This window comes from Tasmannia lanceolata, unplaced genomic scaffold (genome assembly GCF_043159265.1).
Source record: "Tasmannia lanceolata isolate RefF3 unplaced genomic scaffold, GAP_Taslan_0.1 ptg000020l, whole genome shotgun sequence".
Taxonomy (NCBI): Eukaryota; Viridiplantae; Streptophyta; class Magnoliopsida; order Canellales; family Winteraceae; genus Tasmannia; species Tasmannia lanceolata.
This window is the reverse complement of record NW_027518697.1, coordinates 5,050,458-5,067,764: the sequence shown is the minus strand read 5'-3', so window position 1 is coordinate 5,067,764 and position 17,307 is coordinate 5,050,458. Positions and strand designations below refer to the sequence as shown.

Here is a 17,307-nt window from a genome sequence, read left to right as displayed (position 1 = left end):
TGTGGGTTCGTATGTTCGACTTGGTCAGTTAGGTCTTGGGGCATTGGGTAGTTATAAAACTACATATAAACAGCTGTTCCATCCAAAGCCAAACAATTTATACACACTATTAGATGTTATGATAGCGTGATCAGCAGGATCTTTGGCTCAAATAAGATCTAGAGAAAAAGCTATAATTAAATGAACGGTTAGGATCAATAAAATAGATTGCACCCACGATACCGTATTTGGGTTGCCAAATTGTATTAAGGCTATTTAAAACCTTATAAATGTACAATTTTCTTTAACTATTAAATACCTTTTATATGTAAATTGTCTTTACCTGTAAATGATTTCCCTATAACTATTAAATACCTTATACATCAATTCTTCTTTATATCTAGTAAATACATTTCATTGTTAAACTTTGGCTTTACGTAATTTCGCCACATAAAAGAAAAAGACATCCCAAGCATGCCTACCAAAAAAAAAGAGATCCCAAGCATGATCTGTCAAATTAACGGTTCAGATGTATCCATCATTATATTCCTCATCATACATCAGAACAACTTGTAATTCACATACATATCCCATGTATGTGAATGTGATCATAAAAAAAAATTAGATATGTAAAACCGTATAAGGGGGTGAGATTTACTTTAATCCCGTCGAAGTTGAGTTTCTTAGAGTAAAACCGGAAAATACTTAAAAGTTGTTAAAGAACTCAAAAGCTCAACGACAAAGTCATCTCATAATAAGTATGTAGCATATCCGTAAAATGCCCATAACTTCCTCAAATCACATCCAAATCAAGCGATCTTGGGCTAGTTAGATATGTAATAAAAAAACCTTTCTAAATATATCCAAATCAAGCCAAACAGACAAGATTCGATGCCTGAAAAGTAGGTTCATCCGCATCATGAGGTATCTCATTTACTCACAAATCTAGGATGCTATGATTCAGCAATAACGATGGTCATAATAAACGAAATATTCATGAAGAACACAAAAAAATTTGACTGGGTGTGTAGGATTTGCAAATTAATTTCTCAAGTATTGTAATGTCTGCATCAAAGGATGATCTTTATCTAGGACAACCCATCGATAGCCAAGTGGATAGAAACACCACACTGTTGTGGGATGGAATTCAGTAAACTAAGTTTTTATGTGATCGTATATGCAATAAGTTTAACTCTGGCTCAACGGACTTATGCTAAAGAGAATGAAAAAAGAAGAAAATAGGAGTGGTTGAGAGTCAAAGGGGAATCATTTCCCTAGGGTTGAGTTCGAAGTGCAGGAATTAGGAATCGGAATCACCATCCTATTTTGATTCAATTCCCTTAAAACACAAGAAGAAAATTAAAGTAAAAACCTTTATGGGTCCTGCCGGGATGCATGGCGGTAGGCAAGTATCCGGAGGGCTTAATTTTAAAATGAAATAATTTTATCCAAAATAAAAGTTAGCAAACCTTGGAAAATTTGTTATTTTAGTACCGAGTGCACTCGCTAAGGTGCTATGTAATAGGTAATTTTACAAATGTTCTAAGAGAAGGGGAATGATATCCCCCCGTTAACGGTTTCTGTGATAATGGTTCACTGCTTGAGGATAGATTCACACCCTTTTACGTTTTTCTTTACCTTTAAAACTTAACTAATAACGTTCCGCGGGGGGGGGGGGGGGGGGGGGGGGGGGGGTATCATTCCCGGGGGGTATCATTCCCCTTTGAGAATTTTACAAATGTGAAATCACACCTGCTTCTCAAAGACAGGTGTAAAATTACCTTTTACAGCCCCTCAAAAACCTGGAAAAGAAGGTTTTAAGATAAAGCTTGCCAAACATGTCTAATAATTATTTTTGGCTTTGATATTGGCACTATCATGTTTTAATAATTGCGCGAAAACAGGTCCTCCCATTGCTCCCAATGCATTTACTCGCGCAAGTCACGATAGAGATTTTCATTCCCTCCTATACACATGGCGTGAAAATAGGTCATCATTCCTGGGATTGCTATCCCCATGCCGAATAGGCCCATTAAAAACAATGGCTTGATGTGGACAGAAGGGTCCCACCACAAGATAAAAGAAAATAGGTCGTCACATCCCTCTTTTCCTTCTATAGATTTTCCCCGAAAAGGCCCATTGCAATTTACAAATATGGGCTTCATGTGGACAGAAAAAGGGTCCCACCACGACACAAGGCTATGTATCTTAACCGTCCGATCTCAAGCTTCCAAAAGGACGGTATAAGTTAATAAAAGGCAATTATCCACGTTTGGAAAGAAAAAGAAAACGCTCTAAACCCTCTTTGTATTGAAGGAAATAACATTGCAACTGTACTCTAGATATGGGCAACAAGGGCAGTTGGTCAGGGCCCACATCACCAACAATTCTAGAAAAAAAAAAAAAAAAAAAATTCCTTTCTAATCTTTTCAAGAAAATTCCTGAAATTCAAACCAGCCCAAATCAAAGGGTTGAAATAATTCCCTTTTGCCCTCTCATGCTGTTCCTTTCCAAAGAAGAAGAAAAATAGTATCCAAAAACCAGAAACAGAACCAGCTGAGCCATAGGAGAATGTTTAACCTTTATTTTTTTATTACTACATGTTTAGCCTTCATTATTACCATAGAGAAGGATATAAGAGACATAACTGGGAAACCATATCACACGTTGAGTGATGGAGGAGGAAGAGGGGTATCATGGATTTCTCGAGCCTCTGGCGCGGGTGGGATGACTCCTGAGTGTCTTCCCATTATCCCTACTGTAGGGTTCCTATTTTCACCTACAATTTAATTGCCTTCCCAAATCAACTTACATTTCAAAAGAAGAAATTATGTGGCAATCAAAAAAAGAAAGAAAGATCATAACAAAGAAATAAACTCACCTGTTTGGACATCTTCGATTGCTATGTTTCTCGATTCGGTTGAGGAGAGGAACAAAGCAGAGATGAAGAGAAAGACGATTGCAACACGGATGGTATTTGAAGAGCCCTTCATTTTTTATTCCAGGAGTCGAGCATAGAGGATATTAGAATCCCTTTTTAAGGAAAGATTAGGAGATGGGGTTGAATCTTCGGTTACGTATCTTTTCTTATCTTCTATCATTACTTTATCTGCACGCCCTACAATATATGTCTCTTCTCTTTAATGGGAAAAATACAGTTACACCACGTCAACTTTATGACTTTTTCGATTTTATAAGGTGTAAGCCCTTGTAGACTTATAGTCCCTTATTTTTCAAAAAGTACTGTACGGACCACATCATAGGATGATCCAAGCCGTCAATGTGATGGAACACAACGTAAATTAGGGGTGCAACTCGGGTTGGATTGAAGCAAACCTGAACCTAACCCGACCAACCGTTTGCTCAACCAGAACCCGACCCGACTTGAGTTCCAACCTGACGAGGTTCAACCCGATGCAACCCGAGGAACCCTTTTTGCCGACCCGACCCGAGATTTTAGGCTTAAAAAATAGAAATATTTATTAAAAATGTCGGGTTGACTCAAGTCGGGTTGCCCAAGCCCTCAGCCCGATCCCAACCCGAACTCAACCCAACCCGACTTTTTTCCAGGTTGAACCCGTTGGGTTCGGGTTGAGCCCGCCAAGTTGCACCCCTAGCGTAAATAGGTTGTTCCACATAAATCATATCCATAGGATGATCCTAGCCCTCCGATCTATAGAGGTTTTCATAATATGCAGTTCCTCTATAGATCAGTGGGCTGGAATCATCCTATAGAAATGATTTCTGTGGAACAACCTATATACGTTGTGTTCCATCACATGAATGGTTTGGATCATCCTATGATGTGATCCGTAGAGTACTTTCTGAAAAATAAGGGACTATAAGGGGCTACACCATATAAAATCTCACTGTGAGCATGACTTTTAAAAGTCACCAACTAAACCCACTAAGGTTTCAATTTGTATAAGCTAGACCTCCTCTTTTAAAACACTATCAATGGTAATGAAGACCCCATACCCCCCTCCAAACCCCATACCCGAATCCAAACACTACTAAAAACACACTAGGCTACATTGTTTGGATGGTCCAAGGCATTCATTTGAGGGGCCCTGACATAGATAGGGTGTCCCCAAAAAATCAGCTCCATAGGAACATCTTAACTCTTCAATCTGTTGACGAACCGTCAATTGAGGGGGTCTACCTTATACAAATTGAAACCTCAGGGGGTGTAGTTTGTTACTTTTAAAAGTCAGGGTTATAGTTGAAAATGTCAAAAAGTTGAGGGGTGTATCTGCATTTTTCCCTTTTTTATTGCACACCTTATTATATATATGTCTCATTTCTTAGGGGTGTCAAGGGATCCGGTTTGGTCCCAGGAGACGAGTGTTCGAATCCCACCCGGACTTACCCTGAAGCACGTTGTTTGTGAGCCACTGCGTGCATCCGTATGGGAATAGTCCTACTCCCGAAGGGGGAGGGGACACCCTGCCTCATTAAAAAAAAATGATCCAGTTCGGACCGGGGATCCATGTTTGTCTTAAGTCGGGTACTTCCTGTATCTCTCTCAAACTTCTTGTATCTTTGTCAAAATTCATTTCAAATCTGACCGTCCATTTGAGTGTCCTAGTAGGTCTTACACTCTTAATTACCATTTATAAAGCTAAAACTCATATAGCCAGAGAAGGAAGACAAGACATTGAAGGAAAACTTCAGAGATAATGATTTGGAAAAATGCTTATGGCTTATTTTTACTAAAATGCCCCGGAAATAATACTTGAAGCTATAAAAAATTAGAAGGTATTTTTGTAAAATATTATAGTAAAATCAGATTTAGGATTGTCCCACATGCTTTTGTTAGTTCTTCAGATCCGATCGGTAATGATTTCAGATCTTATGATAGTCCTGAAATGTGTCATGGATCTTAGCAATGTGTCTAGATGCTATCTACTTAAGTTCGGATTCGGATAGTCCATCCAACCGTGTGGGCCTATTGACACCCCCACTTGTGCTTAGGGCTGATATGGTGGTATGTTTTAGTTTTCGAGATCCGCATTTTTCGTCTTAATATTGGGTCAACATGAAATTATACGGTGCTTGTTATTAAGCACTAATCTTGGATTGATTACAACTAAACACAATGAGTGCTTGTTATAAAGCACTTAAAAGATAAATATGACAAGAGATCAATGATAAGATCTAAAGAGATGATACCAATACCTAATCTAGCCTACCTGCTTAAACTCTCCCAATCAATCCAAATCAAATCTTGAAAGATATGATTTTATTCTATTTCTACCCACCCAATCTACTCTACCTTCCTCATCTAGCAATTAATCCAACGGCGAGAATCTCTTATACTCTAAAATGTAGAAGGATGGTCAGTGGCCATTCCCCACTAAATTCAAAGAGCTTAGTCGCGTGTACCATGTGACAAAAGAGACAATGGGGTTGATCATGAAAATGATATTGACGAGTCAATCTGGTCTACATCTTATCTATGAAATGGCCAATTGGCGTCTCTAGGTTGTTTAGAGATAAATACCTTTTCAAGAAGGTGGTGTATAGTTTTGGGATTTATCTCTATTTTTAATTCTACGAGGGGGACGACCATATGGTGTGTGGACACAGGACTCATGGAAGTACGAAAACAAGAAGCTTCTGCTATTAAGTGCTAATCTCTCGTCTTTCACGTTTAAACAGAGGTTATAAATTTGATAGGGATTTGCTAGGAACCATCACAGAAGGCATTTTGCGGGTGGGTTGTTGAATGAGAGAACAGCCACATAGGCTCACTTATCAGTAGATTTTGTCTTATTCATTTAATTCATCTGAGGTAGCTGCTCTCATGCAACAGCTGGCAGACAGATTTTGTCTTATAAATTTAATTAAGGTCGATGATATTTTCACCCCCTGCAGTAAGCATTCGCCCCTCTTTTAAAGTGATTTGATGTGAAAAAACGTTTGCTCCGTTTGGTTGCCGGAATTTTTTTGGTTCTTGGGACTTTTGTGGAATTTCCGCAGGAAACCCACGTTTGGTTGTTGGGCCTAAAATAATCCCAGGAACCAAAATAACCCCGCACGAAACCCAGGAAGGAAAAAAAATACTCCCAGGAACTAGACAGAAGCAACATGGACAATCTTGCCCTTCCACACAGAGACAACGTGGGAACTACTCGATCTTCCCCGAGGGCTTTTCGCCGTCCTCAAGGGTACACAAAGTTTTCCGAGATCTTCCCAGAGGGATTTTCACCATCCTCGGGGGTATACCGTGGTTACCACGCCCCGACTCTGATACTACTTGTTGGGAACCGGGAAGAACTCACCCTTAAAAGCTAGCCATTATGGGGAGCGTGCCCAAGCCCTTATAAGCCCATCCACATCTTCTAACTTTTTGATGTGGGATCTTTGCTCTTGCATGGAACCCCAACAGAACTATAAAAATCAATAGCTTAGCTCTTCTCAATTTTTTATATGGAAGATTCCTAAAAAGGGGGTTGTTATGCTCCTACCTAAAAGATATTTGCTAGCCTTTTTCTATCGCGTTTGTGATCAGATCCGTTAGTCTGAATGTGACCATATATGTCCGTCAGAATAGTATTGAGAACACCTTGATTGGATAATCATAGGCCATTGACTAATCAAGTATTTATTCATTACAGGTACGCTAGAAAAGTATAGGCCAAAGTTTTGGACTTGTTCGATTTCTTGGGATTTTTTGGATCACACCTCGGATCTCCTCAACAGTTAGTGTTTTGTGTCGTGGCCTAGCAAGGGAAGGATCTTATGGAAGGTCATTCTGTTGGCCTTTATGTGGGTGCTCTTTATGTGGGTGCTCTGAAAAGAGAGAAATGCCTACACGTTCAAGAATGCTGTCATCTTCTTTCTTTGCAAAGATCTATCTATAGTCATTTCTTGAGCTAAAGTTCTTCCTTGTTGCAGTTTATACTTGGCTATTGACATCATACGATGCTGGAAGGAGATTTGCTAATTGCTATAGCCGGGACTATGAGAAGGTGGTTATCTCGAGATGAAACCCCCTTGCTTCTAGTAGCTAGCTAGGTTACAGTTAAATTTTGTCGGCTCCAATTTGAATAATCCCAGACCGGCGGGCATCGACAGCGATGGTAGTGGCTCATCCAAGTGGGCATTCTCTAGGCCGATCGGTACATATTAAGGATTCTAATGAGGCGGAAATCAGTGCTGCTCTTCATGGTATTAGATTGGTGGCGAGTAGAGACTCGGACAACCTCATTGTGGAGGGTGACTCCCTCAATGTTATTGAATGTTGGATGAGAGATCCCCCACTTGGAGATTTTCAGCGTTTATTGATAAGATTCTTGATGGTGTGGAATGTCATTCGGTCCAATTCCTTCATGTTAGGAGATCAACTAATGGAGAGGCTGATTGGCTTGCCTAGGTGGGACGCCAAGATCAGATTTAGTGATTTTTTATTTTCTTCCACCTTGAGTTTTTTTTTTTTTTGTACCCTCTCTCTCTCTCTAGCTTGGTTTTGCGATTGTGTCGTCTCTCTAGGTCGTGTACTTTTTAATAAATCTCGCCATTTATGAAATAGCATTCCACTAAAATAAAAGCTTAATTAACTGTTTTCTTTTGTACTTTTTATCTCATGCATGAGAAGCCGTTGAGGATGGGACCAAGACCATATTGGTCGCTAATGATCTTCTATAAGATCAACGATCTTGATTACAAATACATGTCTCAAAAGTTACATTTTATTAGTGATCCCCAAGTCCATTCTGCCTCAAGTAAATTTGAATTTGGATTGCTGGAATAAGGATTTCGAATCGGCATCCGAATTTAATCCAGCCAAATTCCTGCATTTGGTTTAAAAAAGAACTGAATTAAGTGTACGAAATTTACACAGAGTCAGAAATAAAGGGGATAAAATGGTGATGGAATTCACTAAACTTAGTTCTGATGTGTTCATATATGTAATAGGTTTAACTCAGGCTCAACTGGCTTTTGCGATAGAGAAACTGTAAAAAGCAGAAAATAAGGTTGATTGAGGAATGGTTGAGTTGAAAAGTTAATGGGGAACCATTTCCCTGTGGTTGCGTTAGGAGTGCAGGAATTAGGAATCAGAATCAGCATCAGATTTCTATTCCCTTGAAAACAGAATAAGAAAATTAAAGTAAAAACCTATGAGTCCTGCCGTGACACATGGCAATGTGGCATGTATTTGAGAGCTTAATTTTGGGAAAAATTGCCAATGGGGGACACCAAAATAGGAGAATTGCCAACGGGGGACGCACTTTTGAAAAATTGTTAAAGAGGGTTCATAACCCCCTATTTAGAGTATGATAACCCCATTTAGAGGGTTGATAACACCCTTTTTAGAGACTTGAAAACCCCATTTCGTCCCTCTCTAACAATTTTTCAAAAGTGTGTTCCCCGTTGGCAATTCTCGTATTTTGATGGCCCCATTGGCAATTTTTCCTTAATTTTAAAATGAAATAATTTTATTTTATCCAAAAAAAAAAAAAAGTTTAAAGAGAATGCTTGCCAAACATGTCTAATAATCTTTTTGGCATTGATATTGGCACTACCATGTTTTAGTTATTGCACAAGTTTTCAGCTTGTCTTTTTCTTCTTTTTTTCTTTAAATTGGGCTTCTAACTTATAGGAGCTTTTTTGGGAACTGTAATAGCATTGGATAGCTTAAAAAAGAAAAGACAGGCTGGGTTTGTGTAATTATTAAAACACGGTAGTGCCAACATCACTATCTTTTTTTTTCCACACTTCTTGTCTTCATTATCTCCTTGACACATGGCGAGAAACCAGGTCCTCCGTCCTCCCATAACGTTTAGCTTTCACGATATAGATTTTCCTGGGATTCTTTTTTGTCCTCACAAGTTGTTTTCACTCTCCTAAACACATGGCGTGAAACCAGGTCGTCCCATTCACGTTTACCTTCTAGAGATTTTCCAGGGATTGCTATCCGCGTTCCGAACAGACCCATTAAAATATGGGCTTGATGTGGAAACATTGATGATAAACATGTGACTCATTAAGGCACGCACCATTTACCAATTTATGGCAAGCTAGTTTGCAATGCGAAAGTGCATGAAAAGGAGATGCACCATTGCACGCTATTGCTAACTTATGGTGCGACCCTGTGCAATTGGCATGAACAAAAGCTTACCACACAAGGCTATGTATCTTCACCGTCCATTTCGGGCTTGCAAGAGGATGATATGTAAATAAAAGGCAATTGTCCAGAATCGAAAAGGAAAAGACAAGAGCTGTAAATCCTCTTTGGATTGCAGGAAAATATTTCTGGCAGATTTTTTTATTCAAGATTTTATTTCTATAGGAAATGATATGATTATGTTTCTATAGGAAATGATATGATTATGGCTTATTTGGTGAGATATCATGCTAAATTGAAGCTCCACTTAAAGAATTCAAGCAATTCTTGTCATGTGTAATCAAACAATGGAAAAGCAATGCAATCCAAACCAGCTTAAATCAAAGGGTTGAAGTCATGATTCATTCCCTCCATAGGAGAATGTTTAAGCTTTATTATTACCATAGAGAACATAATTAAGGAGACATAACTGGGAAGCCCTGACACTTATTGAGTCATGGAAGCCCAGAAGGACCAGGGCCATGATTTTCATTAGCGGTTGGCGCGGGTGGGGTGAATCGTGGCTCTCTTCCCGTTAGCCCTACTGTAGGATCCACACTTTCACCTACAATTCAATTGCCTTCCCAAATCAACTTATATTTCAAAAGATTAAAAATCTATGGTAATCAATTAAAGAAAGAAGATCAAAACAAAAGAAATAAACTAACCAGTTTGGACATCTTGGATTAGTATGATTTTCGATTCGGTTGAGGACACGAACAGAGCAAAGAAGACAAGGACGATCCCAACAGGGATGGTATTTGGAGAGCCCTTCATTTTTCTTTTAGCAATGAGGCACGGAGGATATGAGAACCCCTTTTTATAGGTCACCAAAGTCCAGCTTTTAAGGAAAGGCTAAGAGATAGGGTTGAATTTTCCGTTACTAGACTTTGCTTTCCTTGCACGCCCTCCTATACTTGTCATATGCGTAACGGTTTGAGGGCTGTTGATGTGGAGACCCGGGCTTTTAAGGGTGAGATCTACCTGGGTCAGATTAGGCAAGTTGGTTTAATTAGGTAACTTAGATCGGTTAGGCAACTAAGCTATAGATGTGATGGTTTGGTTAGATTAGGATGCATCTATTTTTATCTTTCGAGTGTTTTATATAAACACTCGTGAGGGATTTTGTAATGAATTCAAAGAAACCCAAGATTAGTGAAACCTTTTTTAATTTATCATTAGTGGCCACTAAGATCAAGGCCTTGGTCACATGTAAAAAGAGACATTGGGGTTGAACTTTAAAATGATTTTGATTAGTGAATCTGGCCTGCATTGTTATCTATGAGATGGCCAATTGGCTTTTTCATGTTGTTTTAGAGTTATTATATACCTCTTCAAGAAGCAGGCGTGGGATTTGTCTCTATTTTTCAATCTTAGGGGGGGACGACCATATGGTGTGTGGATAGAGGATACAAGGAAGTATGAAAACAAGAAGCTTCCCCTATTAAATTTTAATCTCTCGTTTCTATAGAGAACTTATAAAGGGATGTGAAGGCATTTCGCAGATGGTCTGTTGCACGTCAGAGCAGCCACACATGCTCACTTTTTGTTAAAGTGTGAAAGATAAATAACGCCTTTCTCCAACTCCCGGATAGTAAAAATCCACATACGAAGGTCGGCCCAAACTGGGACCACATGTTTGCCAAGTGGGCCACACGTGCGGGAGAGTATTAAAGTAGAAAATATAAATAACGCCTTTCTCCAACAGCTTAAGCTTTTGGAGAAGTTGGTTAGTAAACACTTTTCATCAGATTTTGTCTTCATTCATGAGGTGGCTGCTCTGACATGCAACAGACCATCCGCAAAATGCCGCATTTCCTATATATCGATCTATTTCTTTCAATCTCTCAAATTTCCTCTCCAATTTTCTCTATCATTTTCTAGAGTTTTTTTTTTTAGGGATTTGCTAGGGACCACAGAAAAAGGCATTTCGCTGCAGCATGAGAGACCAACCACCTTAGATGAATAAATGAATAAGCTAAAATCTGAGCCTCTGTGTTTGCCCTCTCATGCAACAGCCGCGAAATGCCTTCTGCGAGTGGTAATTATTTTCAAAAATACAATGTGACCCACCTTCGTCAAAGTTCCAAGCCATTCATTTATATTGGCCCCAACATAAAGGTTGTGCCCCAAAATTCATCCCCGTAGGATGATCCAAAATCTCCTATCCCTAGAGGATTTTCTATGGTGCCGTCTATGTATAGATCGAGGACTAGAACCATCATTTGGAGATGATTTTTCGGCACAACCTATTTACTTTGAGGCCCCAACAAACTTTGATCAAGGCATGTGTCCTGCTATTTTCTTTAAAAATGCCTGCAGCTATGTACAGGCAACATATAAAAACTCCATTTACCATTCATCTCTCCCTTGCTCTCTCTTTCTCTGGTTTGGGTATTAGAATATATCATATCGCTAGAAAGATCTGACCTGATGTTTAAAAAAAAAAGCAGGACTCCAAATCTGTTTAATTGTGAAAATCTATTTTGAGTCCAAAACTGATTATTGGACTCAAAATTATGTTTAATTTTGAGTCAATAATCAGTTTCGGACTAAAAACCAACTATCGAAATCCCAAATGAATGAGGCCTAAAATAATCTTGACGGCCAATTCGGCATCTTATGAATGAAATCTAAAAGGTAACCGACTAATCAAAATCATTTCAAATGCGAGCTCATTTTTATCTTTTCTTGCGTGCCCATTTACACAAATCTCCTGAAATGTTTTAATTATAAGGTTTTTTTGTTTAGGTTATCCTCATGGGAACATGAGCTCTCGACCAAAGAATTTTTAATTATTTTTCTCAAAATTAGTTGGGATTATCTGAAAATGATCTTGCTTGGCAACATATTAGCATTGGAAGCACATCACACTATAGCAAGATAACGGTTCACAATTTAATGAATCGTCCACTTATTTGATAGGATGGATAAGAGATTATGTATGGTTATGTTAAGATCTATCATATCAGATTCGGTCAAGTCTTGGCCCATGGATTAAGTGTTAGATGAGGTAGGTTAGATAGTTTAGATAAGTAGCTTAGATTAGGTTTATATTTTTCCTAAGGGCAGTGATAAATCGACCCCCTAATATCTTAAATCGACCCCCATATCTCTCTCCTTCTCTCTCTAAGCACCGCCCTATATGGGATAGATTTAAGATATATGGGGGTCGATTTATCACTGCCATTTTCCTGATCTTTATCTTTATCTCTTTGCTTGTTTATCCAACAGCTATGCTTTAATTTAACATGATAGAATCAAGATAATTTGTATGATTGACCAAAAATGATAATATTTCCCCTTTTTGTTCTTTCACACCATATTAACCAAAATGGAGTTGGCGCAAATATAAGTAGGCCATTAGAAGTTACTATTTTCCATGTTAAGGATCGTAAACTTTAAATCTTTCTTTTAAGGTGTAATTTCATGTCTTTATAAAGGTAATTGTCTTAAATTATCAATATCTTTTACTTAGTGCTCTCTAATCTTCTATTTTGTTTGTGATGAAAGGTGTATCGTATGTTAAGACTTCGGTACACACTCTTGAGATGTTGGAGGAAACTAAAAGAACTAAAACTGTAAGCTTAATCAGTTGATCTTTATCTCTTTTCTTGTTTATCTGTATCTGTAAGTGAATATTTAAGCACCGTATCAGTGATTAGTGAAAATCTAGAATTTTGGCATGATATCAAAGCAGGTCAATCAAACTTCAGCTTGACATGACAGTGTCAATTCGTTCTCCGATGGATGGACGATGTAGCCGTCCGTCGGGTCCTAATTATTCACCTGAATTTTTCCCTTCTAATCATCTTGCTTTGTTCCTCCAATGCTTTGTTTCGTCATGGTTGGATTCTAGGCAAGTTTCTGGCCACCATCACCGAACCTAGATCTTACTCGAAGGACACCTTCTCGCCTTCTGCAAGCAATCCAAAACATAGTTTGAAATCAAGGTGGCAACGGGCCGTGCCGGCCCGCAGCCCGGCGAAGCACGGCACGGCACGGATAGCTACAGTGATGCGTCCCGTGCCGGCACGGCACGAAGTCACGGGCCGTGCCGGGCTTGGTTGGGCTGCCCGGCGAGCCGGCAAGGCACGGCACGGCCCGCGAGCCCGGATGCCCCCTTTAAAAAATGTGTTTTTTTTTTAAAACCCGAGAATACCCCCCAAAAGGTGTTTCAAACGGCTAGTTTGGGGGGTATTCTCGTCCAAAACTTATATATTTCATAAAATCTCGAAAATACCCCCTCCAACAATTTTATTACAAGGTTATTTTAGTACTTATGTTTCTCATCCCTGTGACACATGGCACAAGTTTATTGCATAGTTTTTTTTATCCAAAAGTGATTCGTATTTTCCTATAGCAACCCTATTAAAAAAAATTTATAAAGATGGGAGGTCTCAAAGAAAAATTTATTCAAAACTAAGGTATTCATTCTGAGTTGATTGCCCCACGGTATGTTTGCCACGTTGAAATTGTGGGCCTATGAATAGATTGAATTGAAGAGAATGGTAATGTGAAATTACCATGTGAACCCATCATGATTATAATATTGGTTCATTGGTGTCTACACCTACTTTAGTTAAGATATGGACAGGTTAGTGTAAACCTGTCACATTAGATTAAAATAATTATTAGATAATCACTTTCCCATTAGATAATTACTAAAAAAGGGACAGATACATATATATCACTTTCCCATATAAAACTCATAGTTTACACGATATACATGTAATATGGTGTAAGCCCGTATAGTAAAGTATGTTTCAAAAAGTATAAGGCCTCCCCGATAGGATGATCCAAGCCATCCATTTGATGGGCCGCATATTTACCCCAAAAATCATTTTCATTGGATGACCCGAACCCTCAGATCTATAGAGGTTTCCATAGTATGCAATTCCACTATAGATTGTAGGGCTAGGATCCAAGAATTTTTTTTTTTTTTTGGATATTTAAGTCCTTTGGTTGAAAAATGTGATTGAACGAGCTGGCACGGCACGGCGGGCCGTGGGCCGTGCCGTGTTCACCTTGGAGAAAATCAGCCCGGCACAGAACCCTTCTGTGCCGTGCCTGGCCCGCGGGCCCTTCCGAGCCTATTTTCCGTGCCGTGCCGTGCCAGCCCGGCACGGCCCGTTTGCCACCATGAGTCTGAAACCATCTACTGTTTTTAAGGGTTCTTACTCCAAAGTCCAACCAATCGTACCTTCTTTGTATCTTTTTAAAAAAAACCTACCCATAAATTGATAAGCATACCCCTTACAAATTCGTGTGGGGGAGAGAGAACCAAAAAAGAGATATGGTTGTCACTCGTTAGTAAAGCCTTTACTGGCAAATAATATTGACCGCAGGTATACGATTCTTATTTACTGACGGTCACTACTGGTGCTAACCACCCCTTAAGAGCCTTCGATTAAACATTTATTGGCGTTCATGACCGTCGATAAAATATTTTTTTTAAAATATTTTAAATTATTAAAAACTCCCAAAAAATGGGTCAAACAAAACCTATGTAAACCTGTAAATGAATAGTCAATAATAATCTTTCAAAACAATAAGAAATTTTATTTCAATTCATCCAGTGTAAATTGTCATTCAAAGTGTGAGTTTGAAAATTCCAAGCAACATTTTTCATGCAAAAAATGTTGGGACTCGAGTACTACTCACTCTTAAAAGCTAGTCATTAAGCGGAGGGTGCCCAGGCCCTTATAAGCCCATCCACAACCTGCTCACACTTCCGATGTGGCTACAATCTCCTCCTCCATGCGTAAGCAATGTGAGATTTTAGAGATCTCCATCCCGAGGGATTTTTCCCATCCTTGAGGGTAAATCAGAGTTATTATGCCCTGGCTTCGACAGCACTTGTTGGGACTCGGGTAGAACTCACCCTTAAAAGGTAGCCATTATGTGGAGGGCACCCAAGTCCTTATAAGCCCATCCACATCAGGTTCACAGTTCCAGCGTAGGATCTTTGCCTTCGTGTGCCCAACTCCTTATAAGCCCCTCCACATAAGGTCCACACTCCCGATGTATGATCTTTGCTTTGGCATGCCCAAATCCATATAAGCTCATCCACATCAGGTTCACACTTCTTTCTAGTTTCATTCTATAGCTCTGACCTCATTAGATGCTAGAAGGAAATTTGTAATGACTCTGAGAGGGAAGATTTGATTACTCCCTCTTATGAGCCACCTATTTCTGGGTAGCTCAAGTTAAATTTTGATGGTTTTAGCTTTGGAAATCCGAGACCAGTTATGGTAGGAGGTTTGCTTAGAGCAGAAGGAGTTACCATATGGGCATTTTACAGTCCCACTGAGGTCACGAATGTTGTGGGGTCCAGCCCATGTAGGCCCCACAGCCCACACAGTAGTTTCTTATGTGAACAAGGAAACGAGAGACCTTTCCAGTTTGGAATATGGAAATTCGTGTTGTGTGTGTATGTGTGACGTTTTAATAAAACGTTAAAAAGGAAAATAGTAAGAGAAAAAAGGAAAGAAAGTGAGGGAAGAAGAAGAAGAAAAGCAAGGGTATTTTCTTGGTGGCTCTTTCGAGGGTTTTTTCTTTGTGGCTCTTTCGAGGGTTTCACAGCGCCATTGGATCCTCTCATTACACGGAGACTTTGCGAGGATTTGAGTTTCTTCGACTTGAAGATCGAAGTGGGAACTTTTGGTGAGAAAGTGGGTTTTGTTGTTGGCAACGAGGTAACTCTTTATCTCTCTTACTTCTTGTATTGGCTCAAGTTTCGGGTGAAAACTTGGGAGAAAGACGTTGTATTACTTATTTGATTAGTAGATATTTCGTCGGATTCGCCCCGTGATTTTTCCCTCTTCGTTGGAGGGTTTTCACGTAAATCTTTGTGTTCTCTTATGTGATTGCTCTCTTGATTATTTGGTTTCTTTTATCCACATATTTATTTGCTTTGTAATTAAAGTGGGTTTTCTTCAGCGAAAAACCAATAAGTGGTATCAAAGCCGTGGTTGTTTGGAAGCATAGTTGTTTATGTGGATTGAGATGAAGAGTTCTTCAGGAACCATGAGCAAGCTTACAAGATCAAATTGGATGATTTGAAAATCAAAGATGGAGGATATTATTTATTGTCCCATTGAAGGTGATAAGGCCAAGCCGACTGGCGTGTCTGATAAAGATTGGCAAAAATTGAATAGAAAGGCAATTGGACATATTAGGCAATGGTTGGATGACAGTGTGTTCCACCATGTGGCTAATGAAACATCTGCACATTCTCTTTGGACGAAGTTGGAGGGTCTTTATGAGAGAAAGACTACTGGAAACAAAGATTTCCTGATTAGAAAGCTTGTGAACCTGAAGTTCAAAGAAGGTGGTTTGATTGCAGAGTATTTGAATGAAGTTCAGAGCATAGTGAACTAGTTGTCTTCAATGAAGATGGTGCTAGATGATGAGTTGGAGGCATTGTTACTTTTGAGCTCGTTACATGACAATTGAAAAACTTTGGTGGTTTCACTTAGTAACTCTGCTCCAAATGGTGTACTTACCATGAGCCAAGTTACTAGTAGCTTGCTTAATGAAGAAACTAGAAGGAAATCAACGGGTACAGACCACAAAGAACAGGGGTAGAAATAAAAGCAGAGGGTCACAAAATCATAACAAATCCAAAGAATTGTCGAATTCAAGAGAGAAGAAAAAATGCTTCTACTGTGGCAAAGATGGCCAGATAAGGAAGAATTGTTGGGTTTACAAAAGAGAACAAAAAGAAGGTAAAAATATAAAAATGATGATGATAAAGACACTACGGCTACCATGTCTGATGAAGAAGTGATAACACTCTCTTTTGGAGAAGAAGAGTGTTTACATGTTGAAGATTAAGGTATAGAGTGGGTTGTTGATACAGGTTCTTCTTACCACACTACTCCTAACAGGGAGTTCTTCACTTCATATAAAGCAGGAGACTTTGGTATGGTAAAGATGGGCAACACTAGTCTCTCAAAGATGGTTGGAATTGGTGATGTGTGCATAGAAACCAATGTTGGGTGGACTTTGACTTTGAGGGATGTGCGACATGGATAGGGAAGATTATGAAAGCTACTTTGGTAAGGGAACTTGGAAGCTTACAAAAGGTTCACTCATTTTTGCAACGGGAATTTGTTGCACATTATACAAGAATTATGCAAAAGTGTGCAAGGATATGGTAAATGTTACTGAAGACAGTTCTCCTAGCTTGTGGCATAAGAGGCTTGCTCACATGA

General features: G+C 39.2%; 2 long non-coding RNA genes across 2 annotated transcripts; both read right to left on the bottom strand.

Moving 5' to 3' along the window:
- Positions 1 to 2,269: 2,269 nt before the first annotated feature.
- LOC143853686 (uncharacterized) lies at positions 2,270 to 3,111 on the bottom strand. The gene is made up of 2 exons (XR_013237269.1): positions 2,861 to 3,111; positions 2,270 to 2,758 (listed from the first exon to the last, which is right to left on the bottom strand). It is a non-coding gene; the product is annotated as an uncharacterized LOC143853686 (long non-coding RNA).
- A 6,313-nt stretch (positions 3,112 to 9,424) lies between these two features.
- Positions 9,425 to 10,002, bottom strand: LOC143855057 (uncharacterized). The gene is made up of 2 exons (XR_013237659.1): positions 9,757 to 10,002; positions 9,425 to 9,653 (listed from the first exon to the last, which is right to left on the bottom strand). It is a non-coding gene; the product is annotated as an uncharacterized LOC143855057 (long non-coding RNA).
- Positions 10,003 to 17,307: the final 7,305 nt, after the last annotated feature.